At 36.9% G+C, this 12,168-nt stretch overlaps 2 long non-coding RNA genes across 4 annotated transcripts; both read left to right on the forward strand.

Annotated features, from left to right (window-relative positions):
* The first annotated feature begins 1,027 nt into the window (after positions 1-1,027).
* On the forward strand, positions 1,028-5,836 carry LOC103390217 (uncharacterized). 3 transcript variants are annotated; one of them, XR_003050563.1, is made up of 5 exons: positions 1,068-1,127; positions 3,921-4,689; positions 4,845-4,997; positions 5,112-5,214; positions 5,477-5,836. It is a non-coding gene; the product is annotated as an uncharacterized LOC103390217 (long non-coding RNA). The 3 variants fall into 3 exon arrangements; XR_003050565.1 differs by having other exon boundaries at positions 5,112-5,196; XR_003050564.1 differs by lacking the exon at positions 3,921-4,689 and having other exon boundaries at positions 1,028-1,127.
* Positions 5,837-8,748: 2,912 nt separating this feature from the next.
* On the forward strand, positions 8,749-10,828 carry LOC103390214 (uncharacterized). The gene is made up of 3 exons (XR_003051891.1): positions 8,749-9,332; positions 9,596-9,754; positions 10,765-10,828. It is a non-coding gene; the product is annotated as an uncharacterized LOC103390214 (long non-coding RNA).
* Positions 10,829-12,168: the final 1,340 nt, after the last annotated feature.

The raw sequence follows: 12,168 nt of genomic DNA on the forward strand, positions 1-12,168 counted from the left end.
TCAATCTTTGTAATATGAATGTTCTACACAGCTTTCCAATTTTTGAATTTTCAAAAAGTATGTGTAAGGTAAAAAATAATAATAATAATAATAACCCACTGTAGATTAAATGCCTTGTAAGGCCAAGCTTTTCAGACATATTCAGTTTGGCTTTAGGACCATTTTACACTGAACTTTTTCATGTTCCTCCTCAGCATTGACAAATGACATAAAGGACTTAGATTAGTCCAAAGTCACAGATCGGCGGTCAATTCTGCAGAAATGTGAAGAAGGAGTATGAGCAAAGGAAAGAAATAGGGGGGAGGATTCAGGCTACATCCATACAGATAGTGTGGTGTTACTGCAGCAGCAGCAGCAGCAGGCTGCTGCCTCTGAGCAGCTCCTCATTGAGCAGGGGTGAAGTCAGTGGAGCAAAGGATGAGGTAAAAGAAAAGAGGGGAGGGCTGAGATGAGATGAGGGAGTAAAAAAAAGTGAGGAATACATAACAAATCTGAAGTGACATAACTGGATGTGGTTTGCCTGACCCTGAGACGACACACTGATCTCTCACTCCTTTTGAACCAGTGGGGTTGTTGCTGTTTTCTGCTCCTGCAGTGCTGCCTGTAAGAGGCTTTTTTCTTCTTCTTCAAGCCACCTGGACCCTTCTGCCTGATCTATTGTTTTGCCTCTTTTTCCCTTTTACTTCACTATTGCACGTCATTCCATTTCCCATTGAGTCAATTTCACATACAGCTGCATCTGTTCTCATCTATATGCTGAAAATAGTCTGTACTGCCTCTCCCCAGAATCTCTACAATAACTCTCACCTACTGCAATCGTCCTATCCAGCTCTCCTCCACGTCTATTAACACACAACCAGGGTGTGTGTTTGACTAGCAAACTAATAATATTCTTAAAATTACATAAATAAATCATGATTATGTTCATTAATTGCTTCATTCTTGTTTTTTGCACTCAATTTTTTTAAGATGGGTTAAATGTATTCATGACAATACAATGAGGGCAATCCAACCTGCGGCTCTGATACAGCTATTGCGCATGCGCTACCTCCACCTGATGCGGAAATGTCCGGACTGTTGTGACGTTAACTAGCGTGCTGACAGGAAATGGCCAACTTCATAGTGAGGTAAGTAAATCATACATCTTTTAATAAATGTATTTAGGTCAGTAGTGCGTGTGATAGTAGTTTGTCAGAAATATTGGAATCGTTTTAGGGAACTGTCAACTTTGAATGAGGTGTGTTACCTGGTTGTCTTTTTGATTTACTTGAAGAGTTTGCGACTTTGAGCAAAGGAGCGACATATTGGTTGGAAAGCCACGTCCGGCAAACTGAATTTGAATTGTTTTGAGATGCTTTGCTTGGGAAAATTGCTTTTTTTTTGCCAGCGGAGTTTGGTGTCTTTGAGGAGTGCAATATTTAGGGTGACAACGTAAATGGTTTAATTCTGCTGAATCAGAGTTTAGTGGGGAATGCAGAATTATTTATGTGAGCTATTGTTTTATTATATTATTTAGTGTGTGTTGAAAAATAAAATACACATTAATAATAATAAATTATTATTTTTTCTTTAACAGTAATTTAACACAAAATAAAGAGTAATCCCCGTGCTCTGAGATTTCATGCACCTCCCCTTCAATACAGGATAATTTCATATAGTTGTTCATATTTTATTTTTACCTAGTTGGCATTATGCAGTTTAATCCCCCTGACCCAATACTGGCTTGTTTTTGGTATAGTCATTTGCAAATGCATATTTCTATTTCTTTCAGTGATATGTATATGACAGTGTAAACATTGTGTTACCAGAAAGCATAGTAGGTACAAATTACTTTAGCATTGTACCATACACCATCAGTATAGAATAAGCCAACATTATCTGTGCATATATTAGAATTGTCCATGCACATTCAAGACAAAGAGTGGACTGAACACTCTAAATGTGAGTTATGTGAAAGCCATGACGTATTCTCGGAGAAAGATGTTGTTGCTCATATTGGAACACATCTGCAGAGTAACATTGCAGTGAATTGTGTGTACCTTGGTTGCACTTTCAAGACATATTTACAATACATTTAATAAACACAAGAAGAGGAAGCATCTTCCACACAGAGTTAAAGGTTTTAAAGCCAATGTAATTACACTCGTGGACCTGGTTCAAGCGACTGGTTCATATTGACAATTTTGAGGTTTGTAACCCTCTTGGAACCTCACGCAAAAATCATGAGCTCTGTGGTGTGTATTGGGTCTTGGACAGTTTAGCTCATGGCTGTCATTCTGCCCTTTCATCAATTTATTTGGCAGTTCTTTGTAAAAACAAATTTGAGGACTTTTGGGTTTGAAAAAGTCTTGGATCCACTTGTAATTTTGGAGCAACATGGTGTGTTCAGTTGTGTATAGTCAGTTGAATGAGTGTACTAACAGAACTGTGAGTTGTGTTACAGCCGAGAACCTAGGAGCCCATGTGTTGGCAGGATTTATGGAAAGTTTTTCTGCTGAATGCATCTGTGCTGTAGATTGTGTACAGCTAAGAAATCAGATGTGCTGGTGTTTTTGAGTGTATAACACAGAAATTTCACAGACCCCATTTGAAGTGTGCATTAAAAATAACAAGTATGTGTTGTGAAGTTATACAGGATTGTATTTTTAAGAATCTCAGCCATTTTATGTCACTGCAGGCAGGCTACCCGCCAGGTCTCACCCATGATCTGTTGGAGTGCATAATAGCTGTAGAACTTGCTCATTGTTTTTCTATTTAATCTCGAAAATGTTTTTGACCTTGGAAAAATTTGATCCAAAATATCCAGTTAAAACCAATTGTTCATAAATGTACACTGAGATTTGAGGTGCAACATAGTTTTTCAAACAGAATGCTCACCTCTTTTGAAAACATACCTCTCACATTTAGTGGAAAACTTCAGCTTATGATTGCCTCTGACTTGCATTCCTCTCACCATAGGACACCTTTGACGATAACCACTGTCTCATCAGTACCAATTGATGTTCTGCAAAGTGACACTGCAGTAGCTATTATATATAAGATTGCCAGATGCGACTGATGACCATATTACAAAAAGTGTATCATACAATGGTATGAACTAACAAAAGAATGATAGTTGTCCAAGGGATGTTGGACAACTATCTGGTCTGCCAGAGTTTGCAGAAATTGTGAAGATTTTAATTTTGCAAGACAGGATACACTTTTTGGGAACAAGTTTTCTGCCTGGTATCAAGAGTACTTCAGAACTTTTGAACTTGACATGTCACATGTGGTAGAGGTCTCTCTGACTGAGCATGGGAAGACTACCTCTTAGCTGCCTATTCAGTATGAGGCCTGCGTCTAGTTACTCTGAAGAGACACATTAACTGTAATAGTAAACATGTTACATGTTTGTAAGTATTTTCTCGATATATCACATGTCACGGTACATAATAAAATTAGGCTTGGCAAAACAGCTACTACTTAATTTTTTGAGAATTGACTGTTGATTTTTTTAAAAACAATTTCCAATAGGAATCTCCAAGGTGACATTGTCCAAATTTGGTTAATTTCCTTAATTGTTGATATTAGAATTTAATCTATGTATAGACTCACTCATGTAATTGTCTCAAATGTTTTTCATTCTGTAATATTCAATGAGTCTGTTTTTATTTATTTATAGTTATTGTTCAGGGCAATGGCAGAGCTCATTAAACTGAGGATCATACTCGAAGATGATGCCAGGAAACTAATTGTGCCAGCCGGGGTATCACACTCCTTTGAGCAATTGGTCCAAGAAATAAAGACTAATTTTGGAGAGCAGCAGGATTTTCGCCTTGAAAATTATTTTGCAAACCTGACTGCAATCTCTGAAATAAATCATAAATAATATGTCAACCTGTAGGAGTCTGAAGTCCAACGCATTCCCTTTTCAATTGCAGAAACAGATGCTATGGAGCCTACTTCATCATCAGGTTGATCGCCATCTACAAGACTCAGTCAATGTGGCCAAGTTTCTTCCCAGTCCTCGTTTAAGCTGTAAGACTGAACTGTAACTTGAAAAGGCCGAGGCTTAGTTCAGTGCTGGTGGAACCCATTTATCCGGGGCCAGGCCCAGCCGAAAAAGCATCGTGGGCCCACCTTCCAGTAGGTCCACCACCCGCAGGAAGGTCTACATGGGGATGGTGCCATGCGATTTGGGTGGCGGTTGTGGGCGAGGACCCCGATGGCCCAATAACAACTACTCTGGCTATGGGGACATGGAATGTCACCATTTAAACCCCATACCAAAATTATAAACACACTTCTAAGAAAGACTGGCTGAAGAAATCATTACATTTAACGTCTATCAAACTGACAATATCCTAAATGAAGTTGCACTTTAAAATGGCCAATGTCCCCACCAAACTCAAAGGCCTAGGCTGTGCAGAGATGATGGTAAATTCACTAAACAACAAGGCCCAAGACAAAAGTCAGGCAGCATTGAATGTGAAAATGTGAAAAGTCAGTTGTCCACAAGGGGAAACCACTGACAGTGTGAAAAAGGAGGGAATTGCCCTGCTTTCAGAGATTCTGAAGAACAACAATAAGCATATAGTGAGAATGAAAATGGAGAAGACTTTCTCATACAGAAGGCAAGAAGTAATTTAAGGACCGCCGTTGATTGCAGACTCCAAATGCAGACAACCAGCTCTGTTCACTGAAAAAGAGGTGCATGTCTTCTATGTTAGGCTTTATGACCAGCTGTTTCTCTCGTCACTAATATTGATATAATGCAGGACTCAAACAGCTAATAATTCCTGGTACGTCCTTTCTCTGTTACATGTTGTGCTCTGACAGTGAAAGTACATTGTTCATTCTTTTAGGTGGACAAGGAGTTCCTGTGCATATCAACTGTACTGCTGCTATCAACATTCTTTTCTGAGCTACACCGATACACTCCATGCATGATGGAGATTTTTACTACTCAAGGAGGGGAAATGGAGAAATGGAGAAAGATCAAGGGAGCCGTCTCCAAGGTTTGTATTAAAATGGTTAGGCCTGTGCTTATAGAATACATTTTATGCTCCTATCTCCATCATTGCATGAGCAAAAATATGTAGATTTTTCATGACTCCCGTTTTTTCCCCCAGGTTGACTACATATAATACATGCATCCTCAAGTCCTTGTGCATCTACCTGAACTAAGACCATGAGAAACTTGTGAAGGAAAATGTGGTGAGTTACATTCACTAGGTGTGACAAAGATGTAGACCTACAGTATATTACATATATTTACTTAGGTTATACGTAATTGATTGCAATTCATTTCACTTTTTACTATTTGTATTTGTTTTATCTCTCCATTTGTACTGATTAAAGTGCTTTTATTAATAAAATTGGAAATGTTTTCATAATTTTAGGATCAGCAATTAGCATAGTGCTATTTTTTGCTTCCTGTCTCCTGCCCCCATATATATTATATTCTATCTATATATCTATCTATCCTAATTCACAGAGCACTTCGACCAACACTGAAGCCATGAAGCAGACTGTGACGGGAGTATTTGTCATACAGCATGAGGGTGCACAGCGTACAGATGACTCTCCTGATCGAAGGTATGGCGGTTCTTAGTGGTTTGAGGAGCATCGCAATAGTTGACCTCTGTTATTCCTACTGATGTACTGTTTGAACCTAAGCTACCCATTGGAGCTCAAATGCACCTTTGAAGTGATGCAAAAGGTTCTCATGGATCTGGATAGGCAGGGGTTGTTATCCAGGTTACCGTTCCTAAAGAACAAGTCTACAAGATAAATGAACTGAAAACAGAGTTGTGGAAGCCATGTCTTTTTTAATACCTGCAATGCAGAGTTTTTTGTGTTTGACAAATTTAGTTCAAGTTCAAATCAAAGTTGTTTAGTTGGTCTTCTCAGAACACTTGAGACTGAACTGTTGGGTCATATGTTAAAGTCTTATTCACTTTTGTTTTACACAGGTTTTACTACAAGGACAGTTGTCGCAAAGGCTGTTGTACTCACTGGATTTCAAAAAATGTGGAGCTTTTGTACTTGAACGTGAACACATTTGAATGCTTTTTCCACATGTTAAATAGAATAAAGTCACTGGAAATAGGGTTCTTAAAATGAAGCACTAATTTACAAGATTTGACATATTCTCATGTTAACAAAAAGTGTGCTAATAACATTAAAGTAATGCTTTATTACTTTTGTTTTAGTTTTTGCACCAATCCCAAAAGGTAGCTGTAGGGTTATTTTTTGTGGGTAAATTATTCTACATTTGTTGAATATTAAACCTTACAAGTGCCCACATTTTAAGGACTTTGTGAACTGTTTAATTTTCCATGTATTTCCACAATATGGCATAGAGATGATAGTTTAGATGTGGCTCTGTTGGTTGGTGCTCATAAGTTTAGCAAGGGATGGTTAAAGTGAGAAAGCTGGGCTGAACAGGGATCTTGGCAATTGTTTTGAGAGGGTTAGAGCAAAATAAAAGAAAGTTAAAATAACTTTGCAAGCTTTTCTGTATATCTGTTTTAGTAATTTGATTCAATTAAATTTTTATGTTATATTAGCAAGTGAATATATGTACATACATATGTTTGTGTGTGTATACATGTATGTATATGCATGTAAATGTGTGTGTGTGTGTGTATTGCAGATGTATATGCATGTAAATGTGTGTGTGTATTGCAATATGGATATGCATGTATGTGTGTATACAGTATGTATGTGTTTTTGGACACTTGCACAGAATGCACTGACAGACAAGTTTTGCTGTCATACCTGAATTAATTTTATTTTCTACTAAACAAATAGCTTCCACCATCTTCCCATTATTAGCTGCCAATATTACATTTTCTGTTATATGCGTCAGTGAAACAAAGCCTTAAGCAATAATAACTGTGAACAAGTAAAAGTAAGTTTTCAAATAAGAGGATGCAAATTTGAAGAAATTGGTTTACAAATATTAATAAGATTTTAATTAAATTTCTTTGTCTACGCACAAAAGTATATGCACAAACTCTGTAGAATGATCATACATTTTAAAGCTTAGAAAAACCTTTCTGTTATATTTGGGGTTGGAGTCATAAAGTTGCAGTACTCGAGAGGCATTCCCTAGTTGCATGAAGTTTATTCATGATTCAGAAGATTCAAAAAGTATCCAATAACTGCATTCGAGATGCAGGCTGGAATAAGCAGTACTACAGAAGTGCAAAACACTGTGCATAAACACTAGGCATGGACAGGACAGAAACAGGAACAAGAACAAAGCTCAGCCTGGCATGGCCGACCTACACTGAAGAATGAACCGACAAGGACTGAGTGATGGAGAGAGGTACAGTATATACAGTATATACACATACAGACACGAGTGAGACTAATGAATGAGACACATTTGAGTGTGATGACACTGATAAACTCAACACAAGTAGCGGGGAAGTGAGACAGACATACCTCACACTTTTTGTTAAGGCTTGTCTGGTTGTTGATATTCATTGGCATGGATTGATTTAATGGCTGACAAGTTGAATTAATGAATATTTGAAGCAGTGTAAAGGAAGGAAGGAAAGTGAACTCCTTGTCTTTGTTACACAGCACACCACTGCACCCAACCAAATGTGACCTCTGCATTTGAGTCATCACCAAAGTGAACAGCTTTGAGCACCCGGGCAGCAGTGTGTGGGGACGGTGCCATGCTCAGAGCACCTCGGTGGGAACTTGGCAGCTGGCGGATTCTAACCTGAAACCTTCCGGACCCAAGTCATCACGACAGCACCAGATCCACTGTAGATGGCTGCATTGAGAATCTCGCCAAACGCCTGGTTAGGTTGGCAATGGTTTCCCAGTGACCTTTGAAAAGATAAGTGGTATAAATGTTGGGAGAAAGATGGCTGAACGGGTGCATGAATGGATTTTGTTTGACTTTGTCTGAACACTGGCTTTAAAGCCCAGAAAACTTGGCTCTATGTATTTAATAAAAGGCCAAAGGCTCTCTTTCTCTGCACTGATATAATCCTACTTGACATTTAAATACCGCCCAATTTTTACTGAACAAAAACCTAAGTTTTAAACATCACAATCATCACTCTGCATGACATTAGAAATGGGCTTTTTCCTGTAATGACCAACGTTCTGTTTGTATGTGGCTTCTACACAGGTTACATGTCTTCCTCTTATCCAACCTGACCTCCTGTATAAGTCAAATACTTATTCAAGTACAAGAATGTATTACTATAAAGCACTCAGTGTAGTTGCCTGTAGCTATTCTCTAAAGCTTAGTGTTGCAATGTTTTCAGCAATATTTGTACATTTGAGAAGTGGATCTCAAAATATTTAAGGCAAGAGTGGATTTAACAGATTTTGTAGAGGAGCTGTATAGTTTGGTTGAAATCCAGGTTTTAATCTTTTATGACATTGACATGCCATACAAAAAAATCCAGAAAAAAAGTACAAGGTGAAATATATTTTCCAAGCTTAAACACAAGTGTAAGTCCTAATACAAAACATTTTGTTTCAGTCGATGTTAACACAATTGTGTAATAATTTCTCTTTTAAAGACATTCTGACTTTCCAACGAAAATATATGTAAACAATACCAAATCTGTCATTTTATCTCAAAATAAATGCAGCTGCATGTTTTTAAAAGTTTTAAATTTTTAAAAGTAAAATGCTAATAATAGTGAGTAGTCTTTCACCAGTTTTGTGTATTGTGATCATTATCATGTTGGAAAATAACACTTTCACCTCAAGGCATTTCTGGTTCAGTTTTCACAGAGGCATGTTTTCAGTTAGTTAGTTCCTGGTCCTCAGAAAAGATTTTATAATGCCTTTCTAGCCATCTAAGGCTTTATGAGCATTAACTATGGCATTATCCAGTCTATACTGCGTTATTTTGTTTTGCCTTTCTACTTTCACAGGAGGTAGCAAGTTTAAACCAAGATAGAATGTTTAAAATCATTGACAGTTGTCTTAATTAACTAAATGTTGCCATACATGCTGTTGGAAACAATTGCACTGTATAAAAGCAATGAAAGTGAGCGTTCTTTTGGGGGAGAATGTCTGCTGCTGTACTTGAGCGTCACGAGTCCTCCTTTAACTACGTAAGCCACGCCCAACCGTCGATGCGGCTTTGCACATCTGAATACAATGAACATTAATTATGACCACTGCAGCTTCCGACGCACCACCAGCAAAAACACAGTAAAATTATTAAGACACTATTTTAACATTAATTTAACTTTAATTTATTTTATATATTTTTAAAATATTTTTATTATATTATTATTTTACTATTTTTGTTCAGTATGTCAGTGATGCTCCGGCTTGTCTGTTGTTTTGTGTACGTCAGCAAGGTAAGAAAGAAAACGGGGGAGTTGACTTACTGTTTGCTTACTGTTTTAAAGCCGAAATGTAAAAAAAAAATATATATATTTTTGTCAAGCTGACTCGTTTCACACTGACTCGTTTTCGTTTGCTGATATTGGCTGCAATTTGGCGCAGCTACTCCTTAGATTTAACGTTTCAGTTAGAACTTATATGCAATTCATACACTATATGCATATTTATATGTATATAAATTTGTGGGTTTTTTTATTAATTTTTTTTTTTTCCGAAGTTGTGCTGTTATTGGATGGCGTTGTTATTCCATATTCGGAAGTCTTCGTATGGAACTGAACTCTGGGTCTTAATTGAACCGTGTTTGCACCTGCGAAAATATCCATCATTAAAAACGGAGTCGCTGTCGGTAACGTTCAACAAGGGGATACATATCTAGGTGTCATTTTTATATAATATTTGTTATTAAATAATAAATTATACTTCTATCGAATTTTATTCTTATTTATATATTTTTTATTTTACTTAATTGTTGTATTTAACCATGTAGTAACATTCTTTAACTGCAACATATGTCACAAACAACTGAGTAGCAAATACACATATTACCCTAGTAAAAAGTATTCAATTTAATTGTCGCTTGAGTAGATGTATAAAAATATTTACCTTAATATATACTTAAGTATTAAAGGTAAAGGTACCCTGATGAATTAGTCTTCTAATGGCCATTTATTATTTTCAAATCAAAAGGTGAAAATACCAATAGCACTATTTAAATAGTGTCCTACATTTGTCTATCTAACCATTGAGTGCCTCCTACCAATGAATCAAGACAAATAAATGACTCATAATACAATATCAATCTTAAGAGTCTCATTTTAATAACAGGGTGTTTAGAGCCTGTGAATTTTAAAGTGTGTTTTTGTAATTACATTGTTCTGTCCACAACCCAGAGTGGAAGTGAATAGGCATATAGACAGTAGAGCCTAACTAGTTTATGAGACATGAACAATGACAAAGTGACGAAAGTTAAGGCAGGTCAAAATCCCTCTCAAATGAGTATGTTCAGAACAAAGTGGACATCTGGTCACCCAAGGCAGCTACAGAAGCCGTGTAATTTAGAAGTCTTTGATTTATGAACAAAATTTGAAAAAAACCCAAACAGTTTTAAATATTAGGTTGAGAACACTTTGTTTAGAGTAATCTGCAATATACACTTAAATTTAGGTTTAATAGCTGTTTTATTGTTATTAAATTAATTATTAATATATTTAATATAATTCATACAATTGACACAGTTGTACTTTTAATCTTATTTCACTGTAATCCTGATTACTGTTATGAATATGCCTAAATGCTGATTATTAGCTGTTGTAATGAGATTACTCTGTAGTTCAAACACCAAGGGAAGATGCTGTGCTCTAATAATGCAATCCAATCTATCCATAGTGCAGCAGACCTACCCTGTGAGGCTCATCTGAATTCCTATGAACTGGTGACACTAAATGCTGATGTGAGTATATGAAGTTTTTTTTATCCATGCATTGAACTGAGCATGTTTACTTGCTGCTTGTTTTTCAAGGCAATATTTCATGTAAAGTTGTATTTAATTATTAGTATTTATTTAATTACTTACTATGCTGTTTGTGCAAGACAAGTGGATCTGTATTGTGTTAAATCAGTTAACATCTTAACATTGGTTCGATTGAACCCCAGGGTTTCAGCAGAGGACAAGACACACACCCGACTCAAATGATTTGTGATGACGCCCCCCACTTGCCAAGTTCAGTGAATGCGCATATGAAACTGGTGGGGTTCACTACCTCCAGCATGGTTAAGAACCATTGTGTTAAATTCATATTACAGTATGTGAGAAAAGTCTCTTGTCAGAGAAAAACACTTTTTTTGTAACATAGCATCTGTTATTGAACATCTTTATAAAAAAAAAATTTCAGTCGTGTCAAAGCAGCTGCTGGCAACTGAGATGTCTCTGTGAATTCCTGTTTTGTTGCAGCACAGATGAAACAGGCAGTTGGACCGAAAAGCAGACTCAGCAGCCAAGGCTGTAAAAGTAAATCAGCCTTCACTTAGTTGTTAATCGGGGGTAAAGTCGGCAACACAGTGGCAGACTGATACAGCAAATACTGCCAAAGTGCTGGCAGTACTTAATAAAGTGGCAAAAGGTTATCAAAATTAGTGTTTATAAAAAAGAATATAAAAGCGCTCTAGAGTTGCGAGAATTTGGTGACACAAACAAATTAAGGCTGGAGACAATAACTATCCAGTTGTTATTTCTGTGAAGACCAACATAAGTTGGCCAGACCACAGGCACATATAGTTATGCTGTTCATCCATTTATTTTTGATTAATTTTTTAGAAGCTACCCAGGCCAAGTGCAACCACCTGCAGCAGAGATGATTCAGAAATCTGTCTAGTACAAGGCACCTATGTATAGCAGATATTTGTTAAATATTTAAATTTGATGGTAATTGTTGTCTTCTGGATGCTGCACAGAATGTCAAGTGTTCTTGACTTTCCTCCTTCTTGCTGTTTGTCAGGGAGAGCATGTTTAGGCTGTGCAAAATGAGGTGCTGAGGAAACGGTATTGATTTTTCTAAGGTGCTGAGGAAACGGTATTGATTTTTAAGAGTAAATGAGAGTAAATGCCTAATTTGACACTGGACAGATTAAAACCCACTTTGTTTTTGCAGTGCTTGCAAAGCTGTTCTTTTTCTTTCTTTTTTTTACCCATTTAGTGTGCAGTTCATGAGAAATGGCTGTTCTCAAGTTTTTAGATACTGGGGCAGACCATTCAAAGAATATGAAACAGCCCTCATACTGCAACCTCTGTTA

This window comes from Cynoglossus semilaevis, chromosome 1, assembly GCF_000523025.1.
Source record: "Cynoglossus semilaevis isolate Cse_v1.0 chromosome 1, Cse_v1.0, whole genome shotgun sequence".
Classification (NCBI taxonomy): domain Eukaryota; kingdom Metazoa; phylum Chordata; class Actinopteri; order Pleuronectiformes; family Cynoglossidae; genus Cynoglossus; species Cynoglossus semilaevis.